This window comes from Mya arenaria, chromosome 17 (genome assembly GCF_026914265.1).
Source record: "Mya arenaria isolate MELC-2E11 chromosome 17, ASM2691426v1".
In the NCBI taxonomy this organism is placed as follows: domain Eukaryota; kingdom Metazoa; phylum Mollusca; class Bivalvia; order Myida; family Myidae; genus Mya; species Mya arenaria.
Window position 1 is genome coordinate 12,307,680 of NC_069138.1, and position 6,937 is coordinate 12,314,616.

Below are 6,937 nucleotides of genomic sequence, written 5' to 3' on the forward strand. Positions count from 1 at the left end.
AAGGGACGATGTATTCATTTTAGAAGTTCAACTTTCAATTTGATTACAGACACTCTCTAAATATGTAATTGAATTCCTTGATCTTACTATAATTGTGGTGTGCTCATTGGTTCAGTCTCTCGGTTATTCGCTGGTAATATGTAACATGTAGTTCTAGAAGACTAAGAACCGACCGTCGACAATATAACATTCGGTGCTTGTCTTCCAATCCATTTCATCTTACTACTGCTGTACTGTTATTGTTGTATATATGAACTGAATAAAATATGTTTAAACAAATATACGAAACTAATCTATGTTATCGATATACATACTATATATCATTCTTATTTAAGATGCTCGTCGAGTGTTTGTAGTAATGCACCAGTCAATTGTAACCACGGCCCTACCAGGTCCGGGGTATAGCGGGGACTTTCGGTCCAGGCAACCCCGGCTAAAATCCCCGAACAGATGGTAAAACCCCCGAAAAATGCCCCCGCACCCCAGGGACCCTAGGTAAGGCCCATTCCCCGCTATATTTAAAGCGAAGACAAACCACCGCGTTCACCCGTCACTGCGGGGCCACCTGAAAGGTAAAAGCACGGGCCATTTCCCCGGCTATCCCCGGTATACTCCCGGACCTCGGGGTGGGGGGGGGAGGGGCGTGGTTTGCAATTGACAGGTGCATAAATACATGCAAACATTTCTGTCACATACACAGATGAAGGCTCCTTTGGTTTAGGGGATGAGCTCAGATATATTCACATGTATACGGTCATCTTTTGGAGCTTGCTTCGATTCTACTTTAATCATAAAAAATGTGTTACTGTCGTAACGGTCAAAGTTTTTTTGTTTTGTATTATTTTAGTTGTTGACTCCGACAACCTTATTACTATTCAACATTAAGTTATGGGGCCTGTTTCAATAGAGGATTTCATTCATAATCTTCTAAATCTCTAATAGTTCCACCACAGATTGCATTAAGATAACTGGCTAAAATTTCTTTCCTACTAAAATGGTCCAAATATATGACAGAAAGAGAATTTCACCATGCGGCTAAGATCGTTTTAATATTGATACCAGTAGTTAGTATATCTACCTTAAATCACACAATGCTTTTGTGCAGACAAACGTTTCATTTGATTATAATTTTTTGTAAACACTTTTAATGCATGGATTAAATATTTTTGAATGAAAATTATTTTTGTTTTTAAAAGAAAATAAATACCATATTTATGATTACAATTTTTTACAGGTTTCGTGTCAACAAACTGTTCGGGTCAACACAGGGGTTTACTAAAGGTAATGATATTAGTCATGTAATAAATTCTGTTTGCGAAAAAGCTATATAAGATGGTCATCCGATGATTTCATTTGCCAATTGAACATGCGACAAAACTTTGATAATAACAGCATTTGGACGGATACAATAGCACACTCAATTTATTTGCGTTCTTTTAACTTCTAACGAGGTTATGTAGTGTTGTTATACAAAATGTAGCATACGTTCTGTTTTCATTTAACTGCATCAACGAAATGACATTAAAGGCCTGAGTATCCTGCTGTGCAGTTATGGGGTTTTATTATAAAAATTGACCCTAAATGGCCCTGAGCCAATAAACGAATACACAGGAAATTGGCCCCTACTGTGACACCAGTGCAATTAGCAGTAGATGCACAGCAGGGGAGTATCATGCCAACCATTCCTTCAACCAGGCCTTTAAATAAGAATATATTTTTGTATGCTATTTCCCACGACCTATTCTGATTCGCGTTTGTCATTTTACAAGATAGTAAAAAGTGTTGGAACGGAACAAGCTACTTGGCAAATTATTGTCCTCGCCCTTGAAGTAATCATTGTATTTTTTATTGCCTTTGTAAGCAAATGAGTTCACATTTACTGTACCATTATAGGATTCACGTTTCAAAGCGTAGTATGTACGGCAAGCAACACTCGTTACGCCCTGATGGAGTACCGGGAGACGAACCCCGCACGCATAGCGAGCCATCTATTGGGACATGCGTGAGTATTAGTTGCTTTAGACGACTGGAGACGAACCCACCTCAACCCCCGTATAACGAGTCATCATTGGGACATGCGTAAGTAGTGATTGTTAAGACTACGGGAGAGAAACTCACAAAGCGAGTCATGTCTTTGGAATTACGTGAGATGTGATTGTATAAAGTACGTGAGACAGATCCCACCTACAAAGCTAGTCATCTCTTTGGCAATGCGTAAGGAGTAGGTGTATAGAGTACGGGAAACGAATCCCGCACGTAAAGCGAGCCATCTTTTAGGAAATGTATACGTAGTTAGTGTATTGAGTACTGGATACAAATCCCAACCACAAAGCGAGTTATCGCTTTGGCAATGCGTAAGGAGTAGGTGAATAGAGTACGGGAGACTAATCCCGCACATATAGCGAGCCACCTCCTTGGCAATGCATGAGTAGTTAGTGTATAGAGAACGGGAAAAAATCTCACCACAAAGCGAGTTATTTCTTTGGATGTGCGTGAGTTGTGACCATGTCTCTACCTTTTACGACAATGTAATGCATAATTAATGTTCGCTTAAAATGTTATGTACATAATTATGATTCTGAATAAATGTTGTGTATGTTATGTATATACTATATAGTATGGGATACAAACTTGGCCACGTTATATGATGTCGCCCTGTCTATTAGAGAGAACCGCGCCCCTTTATAGAGAAAATACATGAAACGAACTTCGCCGGCACAGATGTTATCTCAATTGACATGCGTTGGTAGCGATTTTATAGACGACGGGAGACGAACCTCTCACTCACAGCGAGTCATTTTAGGGACTTGCGTGAATAGTAATTGTTTCAAATATTTAGACAAACCTCGGCCGCTTAGCGAGCCATCTCTTGGTACATGTGGGAGAAGTTATTGAATAAATTACGGAAAACAAATTCCGTCCGTTTAGCTAACCATTTGTCAGGATATGGGTGAGTAGTGACTGCATGGAGCGCGGGAGAAAGTCCTCGCAGACAAAGCGAGCCATCTCTTGAGACATGCGTGAATATTAATTTTAACGAGTAAACAGCTGGCATAGGGAGCCATCTGTAAGGCTAAGCGTCCACACAGATTGCATGTACTGGACACCGCCCTTTTAGCGAGTCATCTCTCGGTTAACGTGTGAGTAGTGATTGCATAGAGTACGAGGCACGACAGGAAACGTGTAGCTAATAAAATGTGAACAGCTTTGCCGACTGAAATGGGAAGCACATATACAAAGTTATCGTAAGACTTCGTAACGCAGAGACACGTTTATAAGATCATAATATAGCTAAAACGCCATATCATCACGTCCCTTTTGACCTTTCATGAGCATGGCCTATGAAGAAGAGTTTAAAAATTATGTCAGCAATGTGTACCAAAAGAAACGAAAACGGCCGCTGAATCGGGCGTAAACTTGGGCATTTAACCAAACAACGATTACATTATTGGCAACCTTTTTAATACCAGAGGGATTTTTTTGTTGTCAGAGTGGTTTGGATAAATCAGTGAAGCCCAAACGTAATGACAAAAAATGACACCTTCAATGTGTTCGAATACCTCCTAAAAACCAAAAGTATGACTATTTTCACTATTCATAGACAGAACAGTGGAATGTATTTAATGTAGTGTTTGCACCTGATTTTCTTTAAGGGGGGAGTTGTGTAAACGTTATGTGTGATTTAAAATCTGTTTTTAAATTTGCAGGATAGGAGCAGTGCATGATGGTGACGGCAACGCATGCGCAGACAATGTATTTGTCATGGCAACATCGTATTTTGGCGCCACGTCGTCTACCGCTACAACTTTCCTCAGATTTTCCAGCTGCAGCGCTTTAGCCATTAACTCTTATATTCAGTCGTAAGTTGCTTTCGTCCTATTAAAAGCTATATCAAAACTCACTCTGATCTTTCTATAATCAATTTATTATTTATTAGCATAATTCTTTATAACAAATGACCAAATTACTACCTGTAATTTACAAGGCATTCCATGTCGTGCCTTTAAATAAAACAAGATCACCGCGAAGAGAACGCCAATGTTCGTATTTTTTCAGTCGAAAAAAGGGCTGAACTTGGCCAATCTGAACTTGTAAACACCTGTCCTGTATGTGTACATATTCAATACATTATGATTGTCTATAACAAATTCACGATTTCAACCTCACGATTTCACGAATTGACAATTTTAATGTGAATTTCAGGTTTTAAATACATTTGTATTTATTTGTGTCGAAATTTGTCTTAGCCACGTTCAGTTATATTTGCACTCCAGAAATGTCTAAATAGGATCTGTACATTTTGAGTTCCACGTCGTTTATTTCAAGAACTTTCCAGAACTTGTATAAAAAATCCACTCCTTTGGATACTGGCGATATTTGACAAACTTCATGGAGATATATTATTCACTCTTTATATTCATCATTTTTATGGTTTTTCACATCCACTGTGATTACTACGCTCTTCTACGCGATACCTTCACGCTTTTATTGCAGCCAGGTGGACTGTACGGGGAGCGGTAATGGATTTACGGACGAGGAGTTTTTAGAGTTCTACTGCGGCGGACTTCCGGGAGAGTACGCTGCCTCCCTCGACCTGCAGTGTCAGAGTTATACACACAACTACAACAGTGTGGCTTGTGATGTAAGGAACCGAAACACTAAATATACAATATCACAGAATCGGTTTCTATTCCAATTACGAAGAAGAGGGATTTTACGGCCGATTTATTAAAAAAAAATATGAACGCTAGGATTCGTACCTGTTGTATTTTGTTGATGTTTATTTTATACGTTATATATTTTAATACGATTGCCTAGTGACCACTACCCAAACTCACATGCGCCCTAGCCGGGAATCGAACTCAGGGTCGCCTTGGTGAAAACAGAGTGCGTAAACCAATGCGCTAATCGGACAACCTGTTGTTGTTCTAAATTTTACTTCGAGACTTAAACACTCGTTCTCTCCATGTACATCAGAACGCGACACCAGTTAGTTGCTACCAAGCCGGAGAAGTGCGATGCACCAACAGCTGGGGAACCTGCGCTCAGACACTCGACTTTGTGTGGGCAGGCACGCCTTGTGATCACGAAAAGGTAACATTATTGGTTATTTCGTTTTCAGACCCGCTTCTATTCTCGTACATTTGCAGTGTGTACATCAGTTTGTGTTTGAATGGCAAAACGATACAACACTGGATCTAAGAATTACCATTTCAGATTTGCTATCAAGGTCATTGTGTAGACAAGTTTTCCCTTTGTACAACGACATCAACCACTTCGACTACCACATCGACAACTTCAACTACAACTTCCACAACTTCGACTAGTACTTCGACAACTTCAACAACGACATCAACAACTTCGACTTCTACTTCGACAACTTCGACAACCACTTCCACAACTTCCACAACCACATCCACAACTTCAACTACTACTTCAACAAGTTCGACTTCTACTTCGACAACTTCGACAACCACTTCTACAACTTCCTCTACAACATCCACAACTTCAACTTCATCTACAACATCCACAACGTCAACTTCTACAACTTCGACTACAACATCAACAACTTCAACTACAACATCAACAACTTCGACTACAACATCCACTACAACTTCCACAACATCGACTACAACATCGACTACTTCAACCACAACATCCACAACTACTACTACGACATCAACAACTTCGACTACAACATCAACTACTTCTTCAACAACATCCACAACTTCGACCACGACATCAACAACTTCCACTACTACATCGACAACTTCAACTACAACATCAACAACTTCCACTACGACATCGACAACGACGTCAACAACTTCTACTACGACATCAACAACTTCAACTACAACATCAACAACTTCCACTACGACATCGACAACTTCTACTACGACATCGACAACTTCAACTACAACGTCAACAACTTCAACTACAACATCGACTACTCCCACTACGACATCGACAACGACGTCAACAACTTCTACTACGACATCGACTACTTCAACCACAACATCCACAACTACTACTACGACATCAACAACTTCGACTACAACATCAACTACTTCTTCAACAACATCCACAACTTCGACTACGACATCAACAACTTCCACTACTACATCAACTACTTCAACAACGACATCAACAACTTCTACTACGACATCGACAACTTCAACTACAACATCAACAACTTCCACTACGACATCGACAACGACGTCAACAACTTCTACTACGACATCAACAACTTCAACTACAACATCAACAACTTCCACTACGACATCGACAACTTCTACTACGACATCGACAACTTCAACTACAACGTCAACAACTTCAACTACAACATCGACTACTCCCACTACAACATCGACTATGATATCAACAACGACAACAGAAGTGCCACTTGCACCGTGCAATTGCTGTTTCTTTCTCCCTGACAAGGTTAAAAAGAGAAAGTGTTGTGCACGAAAGAGGAAGAAGTTCAAGGCGGACTGTTATTGTTGTGGTTCGTTGAGGGGTGTTTTTCCACCAAGTAGGGTTTAAAGCTTAATTGGCAACAAGAATTTTTTGAAGAATTGGTATTTCATTCCCGAACACCAAATTTGTATATGAAAGTGAATTCTTTAAAACATCTTGACCTCAGAATTATAAAGAAAAATTGGAAATCTTTACAATCTTGTTTTAATATTTGAACTCATGAATGGTTGTAGTTTTAAGTCTAATCTGACCCTTATATATATGACTTAGTTATTATATAACAATATTATTAACTCAATTTCGCGAATATCGGGTTTAAGTTCAAGTTCAAGCTGTTATAAAGTACTTTGTAAAAAAACAACAACACATTTTGATCAGAGACCTCTAGTTAATTCATAACCGATCTTGTTCTAGGAGCAGAGAATACATATCGGCAATATATAGACATAAATAATGACAT